Consider the following 16,853-nt stretch of genomic DNA (forward strand, 5'->3'; position numbering starts at 1 on the left):
CACAATTTGATAAGTTTTGGTGAGTGTGTGTTTCTGTGTGGGTGTTTGTAGGTGTGTGTCTAAAATTTTTTTTATATATAAAATCTCCACCCCATTTCTTGGCACAAAGCTCCTAAAACCCTTGCCAGTTAGAGATGTCATGAGAACAAAGGGCGGGATTTCTGTTTATCCTTGCAAAGAGACGAACAGTAAAATAATAAAGCATAAAATCCAGATTACATTCTTCTTCCTTACACATTTTGATGGGGTAAAGTAATTAGTAAATAATTGTACAGATAATGTTGAAATTGATAGAGGAGGTTTATTACTGAGTGGAAGGCAAATTCATATTAACTTTTATTATGGAGACTTTCAGCCTTGTGCTTAGGTGTCTTGAGCCACATGGTCGCCCTTCCTCCAAGACCCAGACTCGTTCTCCTTTGAGGCAGAATCTGGTGAGCAGGTTCCAGTTTTGCTACTTTTGGGGAACAAGTTGTAGAAGTGTTTTTATAAGACTCTGGCGGCCAGTTGTTGATAAATCTAGTTAATGGTAACTGAAAGCTAAAGAATGAGAAAACGAGAAAATGAACCATTTTATCTCAGCGAAGCAACCTTAGCAGCCGTGGAAGGGCCTCTAATAAAGCTTGTTTAATCACCTGCTGTGAACGGGAATTCCCCTTTGGCATTTCCAGAATCGGAACAAAGGAGCTGCTGTGCCTCCTCCTCTAATGCGTCTCAGAACCGGTTAGAACCGGTGTGGACCGGTCTGGAGCACTGTCTCCTCGGCAGCGGTTCCGCGACGCTTTGCAAAGCGCGGCGGTGGACTCCCTGCCCCCTGCCCCCTGCCCCGCGCCCCGCGCCCCGCGCCCCGCGCCCGCAGCCCGGGGCCACGGGTCCGTGCGCCTGGAGCACTGCCGTGGAGTCACTGCTCACGGGTGGCTTGTACGGAGAAGGCCACTTCCATTCCTGTGTTAGCTAAGAGGGGGCTGTGTAAGGGAAGTGAGGGAGCCGCGTGGCCCTGCTCCCCTGAGTGACGTTCCTGCTAACACGGGTTACTTGTTACGTTCTCCAGAGGCAGATAGAACCTGCTATTTACATAAATTAAATATGTGTTGTTAAAGCCGTGGGCAGTGGAGGGACGCGGAAAACCGAGCAAAGGACGGATTCGGATCCGAAGCTGCTGAGAAGCTGCTCCGGGCCTGGCGGTGGCCGGCCACACGCACGCGGGCGACGCGCCACACCGGGGCCCGCGGCCACCAGGCAAATGCCCCACTGACAGCTTCGTCTAACGCAGGCCTACCCCCATAATTTCACGAATCATGAAGTCACTGCCTTGGAATACCCTTCTACATCAAGTGCTTCATTTCGATAAGTTAGGAAACTGTGGTTTTAAAGAGAGAAAATGACTTTCATATAGTCTCATACTAGGTAATACAACATCTGAGACTAAAATCTGTGTTTTCTGGTATTTAGTTCAATGTTCCTTCTTTATGTATTGCTGATTAATCTAAATATGTCATCAATGCCAAATTTTAAAAAAGCTCAGAATTTTCAATTATTTTCCAGTCTTTAAGGTGAAGAGATGGAAAAAGGCTGAATGCCTGAAAATTATATAGTTACTAGAAATAGGTAAATAGTAGAGGCACATAATTTGTTAAGTATATGTTTTGTTTTGTTTTTTTTCTCCAAAGCACGGCCTGAGAAAAGGAATTGAGTAGAGGCAAATGGTTAAAAAGGAAATTTCGAGAAGTCAGCAGAAGTAAAGAGTGAAGAAAGGAGGGGTGGGGGGAGGGAGGGGAGAAGGAGAAGGCCGGTGACGGAGACAGCTGTTTGATGATCCGGTCACCACTGTTAAGTGGATGAGAGTCATCCCCACCACGGCCCCCTGGAGAACAGCGGTGTTCGCCTGCTGAGCATGTCTCCACAGAGAGCTGGAGGCTGGGCTGGGCGTTTGTCAAGACTCCAGCCCTCACTTGGGAGGATCCGACCCAGGGGTTATTCCACCCCGCCACCACCCTACTATCCACTCCCCACCCCACCCCAGCCACCCCAGCCTGGGCAGGATGAGCCAACTCGCAGCTGAACGGCCTCCTGTGGCTCAGGAGAAGGTCTCAAATAGCAAAGCAGAAAGGCACTCAAGATTTTGGGCATGGTGCCCTATGCTTGGAACTGTCCGCCAGCCATGAGCTGAAATAAGGTGAACTCAGGTGACTTTGCATCATGCATCACAACCATTGCCTATAGCCTAATTCTTAGTAAAAATATGATTAAAAGACTATTTTATAAGTGGTTTATTAAGCAATAATTCTTTTGAAATTGAATCTCTTCTAGAGCGCTCTTGAAGTGTATTGTATGTTCCTTGTAAACTAGACCAGTAGGCATGTGTATGATTCATGGAGGATGCAAAACTCCAAGAAGATGTAATTTATATCAATAAAACAATGCTTCTTCAAATTTATGTAAGTGTTTTACTTTCTCCAAAATCCTTTCTCCTGCATTTTCTCTTTTCGGCCCCTCAAATATCTCATTATCCTCTGAACACGTTGGTCTTTTTGCTTCTGTTCTCTTGTGATAAAAAAAATCCCCTCCTTAAATGTCTTTTAAAAAAGGTAAGGTAGGCAAATCTTTCAAGATATAGGTAAATTATCGATTCCTTTATGGAGTCCTTCCTGTTTCACTGGAAAAGCAGAATTACCTGTTTTCCTCTTTGGTTCGGAATGTTTTCACTTTCTTTCCTTTTTTTTTTAAGAAGATAATAACACTTCTGGGTTTTAAGTAACAAGATGTTATTTTTTCCATACTACTTTCATTAATATTTAGAATAGAAGTTAATATGCAGCATGGATATGGGGATATGGAACACTGTGAACATTGCTATTAATTTAGAGTTTCTGAAAGACAATATTTTCAAGAATACTGATTGTTAAAAAGAACATCATTATTAAAATTGAATTTAAACAGTTTCTGGTAGAAGATGGCAACTTAACAATGTTGCTGCCTCTGCCAGGAAGTAGAAACACTGATTTCATCTCTTATTAAATTAGGAGACATCTGTAATTCTGAATTAGGATGTATGAAGATGGAAAAAAAAGTAGGAATCAAATTTATCAGAGATAGATGAAATACATATATCTATGAAGTGTGGGTTATCAATGAGAAGAAGCAGCTTTGTTCTTTAAAATCCTGCAAAGACCTGAGAAGCTGAGGTGCCATGACAATGGGAAGGCCTGTCCTTGGAGCCAGGTGGACGCCTGGGGTGGGGGCCGGGGCATTGGAAGTTTACACAGGAAGCGGTTAGAGCCTCCCACCTTCACCTCACATCCCAGACAGCCACAAGGCCCAGGCTTTGCAGGAACAGCAAACATGCACTCTGGAGAAATTGTACCAGAGGAAAACCAGGTACTGAAAATGTAGGGCGAGGTGCGAGATTAATGAGGCGTTTGAAGCAGGAGTCCCCTCCTCCCGGTCTCTCTCCTCCCTGGCTATAGAAAACCAGCAGCCAGATTTTTGCACATCAAGAATCTGAGGGATCTTTCTCTAGAGAAACTCAACCATTCCAGAGAGAAAATCGGATCTTGCCATTCAGTGTTCTCCAAAGTCCACCCGGTCATTTTACAATGAATTTCATCAGTCGGTATGCTCACCATTCATACCGAGATTAAAAGCAATTTTTTAAATATGAACAGATAGCTAAGAATCTCAAAATTTTCGAGGAAAGTCTCTAGCATGGAATGGAGATACCAATAAACAAATAATACATAAGCAGTTCAGAAGGAGCAGAAGCAATGTCGAAAGCAAAGAAAACTGCCAAGAAACGAGTAACACGCGCAGCGATATGAGATACTGAACCCGTAAGAACGCAAAATGCTGTGAAGAAGGAAAGGAGATCAGAGTAAGAACTCTAGACAATTAAAACTACTAAGAGGAAATGTTTTAAAAAGGCAAAAAGTTTTGGGTATTCGAGTCAAGGAAATCTACTAGAAAGTAGAGCGTATAAGCAACCAAGTGGATAGTAAGAAATGAGACGTGACCATTTAAGAACCATCTATGAAACATCCAAATAATAGGGATTCCAGAAAAAGAAAAAATAAACATCGAAGAGAAGGAAATAATCAAAGAAATAACATGGAACAATCTTCGAAGCGGAGGGTGTGAACCTCCAGGTTGAAGTGAATCACTGAGTATTCAGAATAATGAATTAAGCAAAAGAGTTAACCAAGTTACGTTTTTAAAAGACTTTTAAATATCCTATCATCAAAGTTGCCAGTGTGAAATGACAGGTCCTCTACAAGGTGGCAGGGAGTTCTGTGTAATGACATTTGAAGCCACAACACATGGATCAAGGCATTCAAATTGTGTCTTGATCAATGTTACAGATTGCTACGTTTGATAAAATATGAGGCTTTAAACACACACCAGGATCGCTCTCCCTGAAGATAGTCCCTCGTCAGATCTGGGATCAACCAGATCCGTCAACCAGCATCAGCCCTCAGATCTGGGATCTTTAAATCTAATAGACATCCTGTCTTTCTCCAGCCAATATTCATTTTGTCTTCTTAACTTCACAATTTTTTTTCTTGAAAGAACTGCTAACTTCTTTTCTCTTTTCTAATTTGATCACCCCCAATCACTCCTCCACCCACTTCAGTTGGACATTTGTTGTTGCCACCTGAAGAAACTGCTCTCGTCAAGGTTGCTGTCTCCACGCTGCCAGATGTCACGGTAGAGTCTATGCTCACACCTGCTTTCCCCACTGACACGGCGAACCACTCCCTGCCCTTTCAAACAAGCTATCCACTTGGCTTCCAGGACATGAACGCGTACTTAGGGTCCTGCAGCTTCCCGGCTCCTCTCCCCAGCCCGGTCTTCTCCGCCCCATGCTGAGTGCACTCGCAATGCTAATGCTAATTGCAAAACAGCTCCAGAGTAAAACTCGTGTTTCTCCTGCTCTCAAACCCACTGCTACCGCCATCCCGCCCGTCCCATTAAGCGGCGCCGCAGCCGTCCACTTGCCCGCTTCCGCAGTGACTCAGCAACTGGGAGTCGTCTCTTCCTCCTACATCTCAGCCTTTAAAATAAATTCCGAATCTACCCTGTTCTCGCCATCTCTGTACTGTCCCGGTTTGAGCTGCCGGCGACCATCGCAGGCCTGGCTTCCCCGTCACCCTCGTGTCCTTTCTCGGCACAGCATCAATGGAATCTCCCTAAAGGGTAAATCATATCGCCCCCCTTAGAATCTTGTAAATACTTCTCATCGTACCCCGAACAGACTGCAACTTCTGACTGTGCCCCTCGAGCCCCCGGGTTAGAGCTGCCCAGCGAAGCGTGGGCCGCGGGCCGCAGGCTGCACATCTCCTTTCAGACTTCGCTGGGCTTCCAGGGCCCAAGGCTCGTGGCTCCCACACTGGACAGCGCAGTTCTCTGGGGCGTAACCCCAAGCACTTCTGCCCCTCTGCCGTTGCCGGTCTCCCCTGCTGTGGTCATCCCCCCAAACTGCCCTTCCTCCTGTTCCTCACATATGGCCAGTGCATCCTCACCTTTCGCACTGCCGGTCCCTCTGTCTGGATATCGATTCTCCAGGGCATCTCAGGACCAGCTCCTTGTTGTCATTTAGCTGTCAGCTCAGACGCTGCCTTCTCGGAAACGCCTTCCCTGCCCACCCAAACTGAAGCAGCTCTTGCTCCTAGCGTCTACTTGGTCCTCAGCAGCTTGGCTCTTACGGACCTAGGTGACCTGTTCTTTGCTTAGGGTTCATTGGAGTTCTTGAGTTTCTGGTTTGAAATCTTTCATCCGATGTGAAAAGTTCATATGCATTATTTCTTCGAATATTGCTTCTGTTCTTCTCTTTCTGGATATTTTCTGTTGATGTTTATTTGAGACCATCAGCCCTCTCTTCCGTTGTGCCTAGTGATTTTTAAATAGTCTTGATTTAGCAGTTAAAAAAGCTCATTTAATTATTTTTTTTTCTAGAATCTAATAATCTGCTGAAATACTGTATCTTTTCATTCATTTTGCCCATTTCCGGGGTAGTTTATTTATTTGTTTTGGCTATTTGAAGTTTTTGGCTAATTCCAAAATCTGGATCATTTCTTGGTCTTTGTCTATTGACTGTTGACTGTGTTATCTTTTTTTTTTTTGTCACAACCACCACTTTTTTCTGCTTCTTTGCACGTCTGTCAAGTTTTTATTGCATATTGCATCCGCAGAGTTTCTAGTTTATGTTTTCTTCCTCTAATAAATGTTGAGTGCTGCTCTAGCAGGTGATCACCTGAATCCTCCAAAGGCCTATTTTAGTTTTCATTAGGGCAAATCTACTCTGGTTTTATTCTTTCTCCCAGGGCATCCTTCTCACCTCTCAAAAACACGCTCGGGGGGCCCAGCCAAATATTCATCAAGGTCTTTCCACACTAGCTAGGCCCAAACTTCATTATCTTATATAGAATTGTGTGATTTCTAGAATCTCTCCTCAAATTTCCACCTCTCAGCCACTACACTTTATCAGGCCACCGGAATCTTACCCCGTTGGGCGCATGCAGCCTAGGAATTCAGAGGATAATCACATAAACTGCGGCTTCCTCTCCGTGGCCCCGCCTCTCTGCCACTGTGTCCCCTCGCTCCCTCCCAACTCTGTTCCCTTTGCAGCCTCAGGCCCCGCGCTATGTGTCCTCCATCCAGAGAGACGTAGCTCCCTGCTTAGTCTCAGCCTCCCAGCACTTCTGCTAGAAAAAAAATGGCCCATAATAAAAAAATCCAGGGAATGGGACCCTCACGTGCCTCCTCTTACTTAGAGATTGCAGCCTCAAGTTGGCGGCTGTTTGTAACGGAAAGTGTTGTTTTCTATATTTTGTAGTTATTTTATGGTGCAAAGGTAAGTTTGCTATTAGCTATGTGTCTTGTCCACAAGCAAAGTCTCATTTAATAATTGAATAAATAAATCCTATGTTCATCCTTTTTTTAAAAAAAAACAAACTTAAAATGCAGGATTTCAAAATGCATTTCGGCTCTAGTTTATCTTTGTTTCAGATCAATATCCAAATACAGTGCTCCTTGGGTTCTGACTTTCGGCATCTTATTAAATTAGCACTGACCTGATTTGGTTCATTCTCACATCTAATAAATACCCCTTTTATATTTTTCTTTTAAATATAATTCAATAAACCAGAGAACAATAGGCATGGAGCTCAGAACAAATACCTTACTCTGATCCAGCATTAATCGACTTACCAAGATACTTGTGGTAACTTTGTCTAAACTGCTAGTTTTTGTTTGTTTGTTCACTATTAACATACAATTTACATTTATCTTGTCCATAAAGATAATTGAAAGGCTGGCTAAAATCAGGAAATACCATACATATGATCTTAACGGACAAGATAAATTTATGTTTAGAAATGAAGTTATTCTGATATTTTTTATTAAATTGTAGGTTTCCTTTTTTTTCTGACTACTGGCAAATGATTTATTTCATGATCTTTTATAGGATATTGCCAGGAATTGATCTTAAACTTAATCACTTTAGGGATATTAGAATCTGTCTTTATTTTTGAAAACTAGAATATTTCTATACGCCCATTCTTCTGGCCTCTTGTCTGTTACATGTGGATTTACCAAATATTATCAAAGATAATTCTGCACACACAGGCAGATAGCAATTCTACATACTGGGAAAGACATGTTCAATTTGAATTCATGATCCTCTTATTAGCTATGCGATGGTCAATTTACTTACTCCTTTGAATTTCTGTCTTTCCCTTTATTAAATAAGGATAAAATACGTGTTAGAATGTATGTTGAAGATTAGGGAAATATATGAAGGCAGCTATTATATTCTATCTGAGCAGTATCCAAACAAGGTGGCTGCTGTGTTGATACTGGTATCATCGTCCCAGTACTCTGGATGTAACTCATCTGAGTGTGGTATTCGAATTAATTTAAGTAGCCCCAGGCTTTCTCACCGGCTCCCCGCAGCCCTTTTGACTTTAATTCTCTCTAGTCTTTTCTCTAGTAAAGATCGAGACTGTTCTACCTAGAAGAGACTATAGATTCAGAAAGGAAATTATATACTTATATTTATCTTTTCTCTTAATGTTATTTGTTTTCTCAAAGAAGAGCTGTTGCCTCCCGTTTATTTTCTTGCTCCAAATAGAATAGAATCATGTTAAAAGTTTCATATCATACTCTGCCTAACTTCTTTTTTTCTTTTTTCCTTCTCAGAGTTACCAGTATTGTCTTTTCTGTAATGAGATTTTCCTGTAATCGTTCCTTACATGCTCTTTTAAAAACCTTTATCAGCCTCCCTGGTAACTGCGACCTTGAGATCGTCCCCTTTTTCCTTATTTAGTTCGTTGTAAGTAGTAAAGAAACGTGTGTCATCGTTTTAACGTCTCGTTCCTCTTGAGTTATATATGAAATATAAAAGCCTAGCTAGCAAGATCCTATCTTTTTTTCTTTTTTTTTCTGATCCAAAAAAGTGCGCGCGCGCGCGCACGCCTGCCTTTTTCACACATGCGTGCCTCACTGACCCCTAAGGTGTAAAACTCCAGAGGAGGAACCGCCGCGCCGTCCTCTCCTACTTGCTCGGCTTGGAGACGTGCACCACATGGCAAGAAACAAACGCATCGGGCTGCTCGCCAAAGGACGGTTTTCAAACGCGGTGCATACCGTAGCTGAGCTGGGGTTGTTTCATTAAAAAATCGTGCCCAAGAATCGACTTCCTTCCAATCCTTCCACGCAGTCCAAGCAAATCAATTTAGAAGAGACCCACAACAAAACTGACCCGCGATCTAGCCCTGAAGCACGGGGGACACAAATGGGAACACGTGTGGCCGGGCCACGCGGGTGAGTCTCCGACTTCGGCTAGCCCATCCGGGGAGGACGCGGGGCTCCCCCGCACCCGAAGCCGCTCGCCCTCCGCCGGCAGGACGCTGGCGGGCCGCAGCGGAACCGGGCGCCGCGCCAGCCGGGCGACTGGGCGACCGGGTGACTGGGCATGCGCCGCGCGGGCGGGCGGGCTCGGGTCTCCAGCAGGCGGCCTGAGCCTCCGAGCGCGCTCGCAGCCCCGGGAGGAGGCGGAGCGCAGGGGGAGGGAGGAGGCTCGGCGACGAGCAGCCGCGACCGCCACCACCAGGCGGGGAAGAGTTCGCGAGAGGGAGAGACCCTGCTCCCACTTGCAGCGCCTTAGATCTGCTTTTGGAGAAAAAGGGATACAAGATAAAGGAGGAGAAGGGAAGAAGAAAGAAAAATAAGTGAGGGTGGAGACATAGAAAAAAAAAAGACGTGGACAGAGAGGGCCAGAGCGCGCAGGGAGCCCGCGGCGCGGGGCGGCAGGTGCCACTCGGGCGCAGCGCCCTCGCTCCCGGAGCGCACGCCGCGGACGGCTGGGTGCCACCCCGGAGCCCCACGCTCCTCGTCGCTTCGCCGGGCGGCGGCAGCGCCCCTAGAAGGACGGGTGATGGACCAAAGGGCGACGCCGGGCGCGCGTTCCTAGGACGCTCGCTCCCTGAACGCTGAGCCAGAGGCGACGAGGGACCTGGGGCCCGGCGTCTCGGGGGCATTCGAGGCGGGACGAAGGCGTGGGACGGCACCTGGAGCGCAGCGCCTAGGTGAGGACGCGCCGCACCGTCGGCCCTGGTCTGCTGCCTCATTGCGCCGCGGAAGGAGGAAAAAGTTTTCGGCGCTGGTAGGAAATGGCTTTGCTTTGGGGGCTTTAAAGAGGGTCTTGGGAGGAAGGAGGGAGCTGGTCTGTCGATATGGGGCAGCTCGAACCTGGAGAGAGCGCGGTCTGGTGCGGAGTTAAGCTCCGGGACTGAGGGTGGGGGTGCCACCAAGTGCCTGGAAAGGCTCGGGAATGATGCGAGCGGTGGCCGGGGGAGCTCGTGACGCGCCGCGCGCTACTGCGCCCACAATCCCGCTCCCGGATGGCGGATCCGAGGCACAAAGTGGACGGACGGGAAGAGCCTCTGGGCTCGGTGTGTGTGGCACGCGCGTGTGCTGTCGCGTGTGGGTCCCCATTTGGTTTCCCGACGCTGTTGAGAAGCTAAAGCAGACACCCGGCGACGTCGCAGTGGGCGCTTGTTCCGAGTGCGTTTCAGCGGCGAGGAGGTGAATTCGGCGTTCGGTGGAGCAAGCACCTGGAGAAGGTGCTCAGTCCAGGTGCGCGTCGTCGCCGACCCGCAGAGTCCACACTCGCGGAGCCGCCGCGGGGGGACTGCGCGGCGTCTTCCCTCCGGAACCCTCCAGGGCGCAGCCTCCTCACAGCTGGGTTAGTTTCTGCGTGTTTTCAAACGGTGGCGTGAGGGGCAGGTGACCCGCCGTGGAATTCACTTGTCTGCCTCGCGCACCGCGTGTTGGATTGCGGTCGTTCGGGCTGCACGTAGGTGGGAAGTGGCAGAGGACCCAAGGGTCTGGGACGTGCATCCATATGGACAGATTTCAGGAATGCAAACGTTCACTTGTCTCAAGTGTTATTCGAGCCTGTCCGCCGCCGGCGTTTGCAATGCGAAAGAATCGTTCTCCTTAGGAGACGAACGTGTTTATGTGCGAGCGTTTCTGTTCTCCAGGGCGCAGGTTATTTCACTGAACGCTTTGCACGGCCCTTTCATTTCTCTCTTGTCCTCGGAGGTGCAACAAAACAGCCTAATCCCCCATTTTGAGTCCTTCAGGATTACTGTTAGAAAAATGACCTTTCTTTAAAAGTGTTTGATTGTGTAGTCCCAAATAATTTTATATCGAGAGCATTGTAATGCATGCAACAGTCACCACTATTTCCTGTGTTTAAAACAATGCCCTGTATTTACTTGAGAGACGCTGCATAACGCTTCAGAAAGGCTAGAGCTGAGCCTAGAACAAATGCATGCGTACAGACGGGATGAGGTAGGAGAACGTTCAGAACGGAGGTCTTTCTGTGCCATGGAAATGGCTTGGGTGCACCCTGTTGTAGGAGCTGGCATTGCCCAACGCACATAAAACCTCCCTGCCTCTCCAGTATGCGTTCAACATGCCATCGATCGTGGTTTAGATCATACAGTCCTGTCACCGAATAACCTGTCTTTAGATGTGTTTATGTGGTTTGTCTCAATCAGCTCAATATATGACTAGCTATTGTTGAGCCACAAAGCACGTTATTTTTGAAACTGGTTTCCATATGGAAAGATAACTTCAGTTTAAATTACTAATTTAAAATTAAGTATATTGCAGGTCTGATTTAGACTGTTTCTGTAGGCTGGGGGGTGCTATAAGATTGAATTTAACATGGAAATAGTGTAGAAATACTTTTTTAAATAACAGCACATATTCAAATAGGCTTGGTAGTTTAAAAGAAAATGAGAAAAGTAAATTTTGGAAAAATCTTTGACAATATATATCTTTAGCAAGGAGAATTATCATGGAAATCTAATTTGAGAAAAGAGAAAGCACGTGTGTGGACCTGCTCACAATTTAGAGAAAGATCGAGAGTGTCATAATAATAGTTCTTCATTAACCTAATGTAAACGTATTTAGGCGACTTTAAAGTTTAGAGAAATGTATGAATATACATTACCTTATTTTCCTTCATGGGAAAACAGTAAAATATGCATTGAAAATAGTTTCCGAAGATTAGGTATTCTTAAAAGTTCTTTACGGTGCACCCTCTTACTTTCTTTTCCTTATAAAGACAAGCGATTTTTCTTGCAAAAAAGAAAAATTGTTACTTTAAGCTACAGTGTGTAAAAATGTGAACTTCTTTTTAATATTTTAGCTTATAATTCCATGCAACCTGTTGAAAATGAGCCTGGAAAAATGTTCAAGAAATAGGATATCTTGGATTCTCACCAGCAAATCGAATAAACAGAAAATTAAAACATATGATTAAAAGTAAAGTTGCCTGTTATTTGACAATTCTAAAGTAATCATTCTTTCAAATTTTTGCCTAGAATTTCCTCTATCATTTCCTGAGCCAAAATATGTTTCTTGCCTAATAGAGTTGTTACATTGGCAGAATTAGATGCTTGCTCCTAAATGGCCTGGACGTTGTCAGTGTTAACTGTTAATTGGTGGGGTCTTGTTTGTAGTGCAGGAAAGTTTATATTGAGAACAGCTACAGTGTGGTGGCACTTCAGAGGAATACATGACCTGTGACTTTTATGGAGATGGTGTCTGGTCTATGAAGAGACATGCATCTGTCCTTAACTACAGAACCTAATTTTACATCACAAAATATTATAACTAACAGCATTGTTCTAATATTGTGGTTTTGATGTATCGGTAACTGGAAATTTTTATTTTATGCAATATGTTTCTGAATTTTAAGTACATTCGTTCTTACAGAAGAATATCAAAAAGGCATATATAGTTCCAGTAAAAAATAATCACATGCCTCCACCATAGTTCTTTTTTAAAAACTAATGAAATGTGCCTTATGCTTCGTCCTTGACCATGGGGCTTTTCTAGATGTGGTGGCAGTAGAGTGAGTGATCTGTAGATTTCTCACCTGTCGGCCTTATTGAGTCCGGGGCGAACTTTGGGATAGAATTTCAACCTCAAAGGAAAATTTTGATTTTAAGGAAAAACGTGAAGAGATTGTCTAATGAACTCGACAGGCAAAGCCAGTCAACTTGGAAGCTAATTTCTCGCGTCTGGCAGACTATCTTCTCGACTAAGGAAGTGGTGCCCGTGAGGATTAATTCAAAGCAGCATCTTGGACCCTCCCTCAGCAGTCACGCACTCCCGCCACCAGCGCCACAGCAGGACTGTGCAGGTGCAGAGGGCGCCACCCTCAGCTGTGCACCCGGCCTCCGGAGGGCTCTGCACACTTGTCCCCTCTTTGAAGGTGAGTATCCTGGGCGGTATAGCTCTGCGTTAGCAACGTCTTCAGAGAGAAGTGAAGACAGCTGTGTCGCGGCGAAGCACAGAGGGTCTTGTGTGACACTGTGCTCCCACCTCAAGCGTTTCTTTCCCAGAGTGCAGCGGAGGTGGCAGCAGTTGCCCTGTCCACATCACGGAGTGACTTCGGGGGGTGACAGGCCTGACACATGTGGAAGAGCCTTCTGAAAGGTCTCTAAAGCCCTGTGAGAGGCAGCGCGTGATTCGGACTCACACCACCGACGTCTCCATTGCCGTGGAGCGTGGGGCGCCAGTGTGTAGCTGTCCCTCTGACTCACGAGCTGGCTGCTGTGTGTTCCCTTTTTGCCCAGCAGTTTTGGCGGCTTGTTGAAACCCCAGCTTCTGGCAGGCTGTCCCCTCAGGCTGGCAATTTTGTTCTCCCACCTGTTGGAACTTCCTGCTCGTAGACTCCCAAGGGCCAAGTGCCCCGACTGGCAGCACCTTCTTACCCTTCCTGTGCCGAGGTCGCAGCAGCAGCAGCAGCTCGCCACAGTGACGCCGACCTGGGATCCGCTGGCGATGACAGCGAGCCAGCAGGAGGAATATTTGAGCCACTGCCATCTCCTCACCAATTGTGTCAGCTCATCCTAAAGCCAGCTAGAATATGGACACTCTGAAGAGAAACTGGTGGAAAAAAAACAAGTGAATGTGTTCAGACAAACAGTAGCTGGCAAAGGCGTCGTGGGCTCCGAGGTCTTGCTGCCCCAGCCCTGCTCTGCGTGAGACGCAGCGGCTGGACTTCTGGCTCTTCCAGCAATGGAGGGGACAAGGAGGTTCTCTGCCAAAGCCCAGGCAGTGTGGCTGCTCCCTCCCCCAGGCCGCCTCCGTCTCTCGGACTCTTGCATCTGCCATTGCGTAGGACCAGGCTTTTCTCTTATTTTCAGCTTACGTTTCTATCACTAAAGTCTTGCCTGGAAACACTAGCTATGACCTTGACAGTTAGCTGCATCCTTGCCAAGAACTTCTCTTCCAGGTGCAAATCTCCATTCTTCTCAGTCTCTGATGTAACCCTCAAGTGGACAGACCCGTGGACGGGAGGCACAGCCACCCCCTGACAGTGTATCCTTTTTTGCCTGGAGACTTGTGCTGCCACGTTCTACTTGACAAAATCTCCTTGTGTGTGTCATTGCCGGCAGGATCAAATCTCCGTTCTCCACGTTCCTCCCGGCCTCTGTAATTTGAGTTGCTGAATATCCGCTACAGAATCATCCTTCATTAGGTCATTTGTTCTAGCCTAGCCCTGGCTTACTTCCTGTCCCCAGTGTTCCTTTGAAATCTGGCATGCCAGCTGAGCCATGACTCCTACCTTTCGTCACCTCTGCTGTGGGGAGTGGTGCCAGTGTGACATCCTGGGTCAGGCAGGGCACCCTCCAACTGCTGCTGTTCAGACAAAATCCAGGTGAGGTTAAACCAAAGAAAACCATTGCCGGCCTGTTTCTGAGGGGCCTACGAGATGTCTCCCGTGGGACCCGCGTTCGTGGCGGTGAGGCGCTTCGATGCGCCCCTGCGGAAGCCGCCTGATTTATCGCTGGTGGCTGCAGCCGTGGAGTTAGAGCCCCACGCGGGCAGTGAGCTGCAGGCAATGGGCTCTGCCGACAGCCTTTGTCCGTAGTTTTGAACTTTTCGCTGAGCGGTGGAGCGCCTCGCCGGACTTGCGGCGGGAGCCGGCCGGGGAGCCGGGGAGCCGGGAAGCTGCCTGGCCCCAGCTCAGCCGCGCACCACCCCTGGCCGCAGCCACGTGGCCTTTGGCGCAGCCAGCTCTTCCCTCCAGCGGGCCCTCACCCAGCAGCAATTTGCAGACTCCAAGAATCCATAGAAAGGTCAAGAACTATCGCGTTCTGCCCTATCTGTCTGTACGTACATATTTATGTCTATATATTCATTTAAAATTTTTGAACACAGTGATTTTTTATTTTTATTTTTATTTTTAGTTCAAAATAGTCTTAAAGCAGGACTTCTCTCATGTAGAGAGTCCTCAGATCATTTGCATCGAAAAGAAGACCCTCCTGTTTCCTTCGCCTGCGATGTCACACGTGTAGTAACGCACGCTGTGTGCGTCACCTTGTGGGGACACTGGAATTGCCACGGCGCTGCTTTATGTGGGCTCCGCCTTTTTACCCTCGTACCGCCGAATCCTTCCACCACACAGGAACCAGAAAGCCTGTCCAACCTTCCCTGGGTGGAGCTATCTCTGCTTTACCTGTGATCAATGATTTTAAGTCTCTCAATTCATTTCATCAGAGGAGACTGCGCGCGCACCCGGGCCCCTCCCCGCGCCCTCCCCGGCTTGGGCTCCGCCCCCTCTCAGATCGAGTTTGACAATCAGGGATAAATAGCCCCGGTTAGTATTTATGGTTCTTTCCGAAGAAGTTAACTTTATGAAAGTATACGATAAGAACATTTTAATAAATAACTCGCATCAGTAGAACGAGTCTGTCTGTCTTTATCTCTGCTTTTCATGTACACACAGGGTTTACATCCCAGTGGTAACTCGGCCTGTCACTGCTGTCTAATGCATAGGCACCGAGGACACAGAAGGTGGGTCCAGGGCTCTGCCTTCCGTGTGATCGACAGGAAGTGAGAGCAACTCAAGAAAGCCCAGAGTTGTGAAGTGCTGTTAGGTGTCGTATTCACTTACTAGTGCCGTAGACAACAGACACGCATTCTCATAACTGCAGAGATCAGAAGTCTGAGGGCCAGGCAGGGGTGGGCAGGCTCGGGCTCCCTCCAGAACCTCGGGGGGAGGATCTTTCCTTGGCCGCTGCATCTTCTGGTGACTGTCTGCGTTCCTTGACTTTCGACTGCCGCTGGCCTCTGCCTCTGTCCTCACCCTGCCTCCTCCTTTGGGGTCTGCATGTCTCCTCCTCTGCGTGTCCCTCTTATAAGAAACATGTCACTGCATTTAGGACCTACTCGGAAAACCCTGGCTAAGCTCCTCCTTCCAGGATCCTTGCTGTATCACATCTTTTACCAAATAAGGTAATATTGATAGGTTTCAGGGATTAGGGCATGGACACGTCTTTTGGGGAGCCACCATTCAGCTCGCTGCCGATGCCATCGGCGAACAACATCCCACTCTGTGACTCCCTGCCCGTACCCGTCGCACCGTGTAGCTTGTCGCGTGGAGAAATGAACTTTCACGGGGGGCCGTTCCATTTCCAGCAGCGACAGGCAGATCCTCTTTATACTGAGCCAAAAATATAATTCTGACAGTGCTTGTTTGCCTTTCTAATAATTTTGAGAATTATGAGAATACTTCTGATCTTTCTTCCATAAGAAACTCTTTAAAGTTCAAGAGCTTAAAGTTAATCCAACCTGGTCTTTTGTGCCCTTCGTAAATGTCCATGTTCATTCTTAAGCGTTTCGTTTACGCTTGGTGACCAGCACCCATGCCCCTTAATTTCTCTAGCCCCCGATGCTAACCCTTTGCTCTCTGGCTTCCATCCTTACCAGGTTCACTGAAACCACTGCCAAAAGTCACCTGTAAGCTCTCCATCACTGAGCAAGCGGCCCTTCCTCGGGTAGCCCCTGTAATCGCTTAGCAGCACCCCAGTCCCTTCCTTTTCAGAGCAGTCCCCTTCCCCCGCTCCTCTCGCGGCTCCAGTTCCTGCTCCTGGCCTCCTGCCCCGTCCCCTGAGCAGTGTGAGGCTAAGAGTTCCTTCTCTGTTGACTCCGTGCCTTTCTGACCCCTCCTCCTTTTGTAAGTACTCACTTTCACGGTTCATTATTTTCATAATACGCTTCAGTGTGGATCGCACCTGTTTCGTCCCCTCAGCTTCTGGAAGTGGCATTCCCAAGAGCTCGCTGGGTAGCGGAGACTTCATCTGCTTCCTGTGCCCCTGGGCTTTCCTGTCCCTGTGACTAGCATGACGTCCTACAGCTCAGAAATTCCTGAGTGATCTTGATTTATGGTCCTCCATTGCCTCTCACATTTAGTCAGGTACCAAACTGTAATAATTCAACCTAGGAATAGTTCAAATTCATTTTTTTCCTGTTACGAGCACCTTAATTCA

General features: G+C 47.2%; 1 protein-coding gene across 4 annotated transcripts in view; it reads left to right on the forward strand.

Moving 5' to 3' along the window:
- The first annotated feature begins 8,500 nt into the window (after positions 1–8,500).
- Positions 8,501–16,853, forward strand: part of CHRM3 (cholinergic receptor muscarinic 3) — a 467,593-nt gene continuing 459,240 nt past the window's right edge. For 2 of the 4 annotated variants that reach the window (XR_005650141.1, XM_039850303.1), the window contains exon 1: positions 9,060–9,658. The gene's annotated coding sequence lies outside the window, so the exon portion shown is untranslated. Of the gene's footprint in view, positions 8,818–9,059; positions 9,659–16,853 lie in introns of those variants that run through there. The other 2 variants (XM_039850305.1, XM_039850304.1) reach the window with 2 other exon arrangements.

This window comes from Pteropus medius, unplaced genomic scaffold, assembly GCF_902729225.1.
Source record: "Pteropus medius unplaced genomic scaffold, Ma_sr-lr_union100, whole genome shotgun sequence".
In the NCBI taxonomy this organism is placed as follows: Eukaryota; Metazoa; Chordata; class Mammalia; order Chiroptera; family Pteropodidae; genus Pteropus; species Pteropus medius.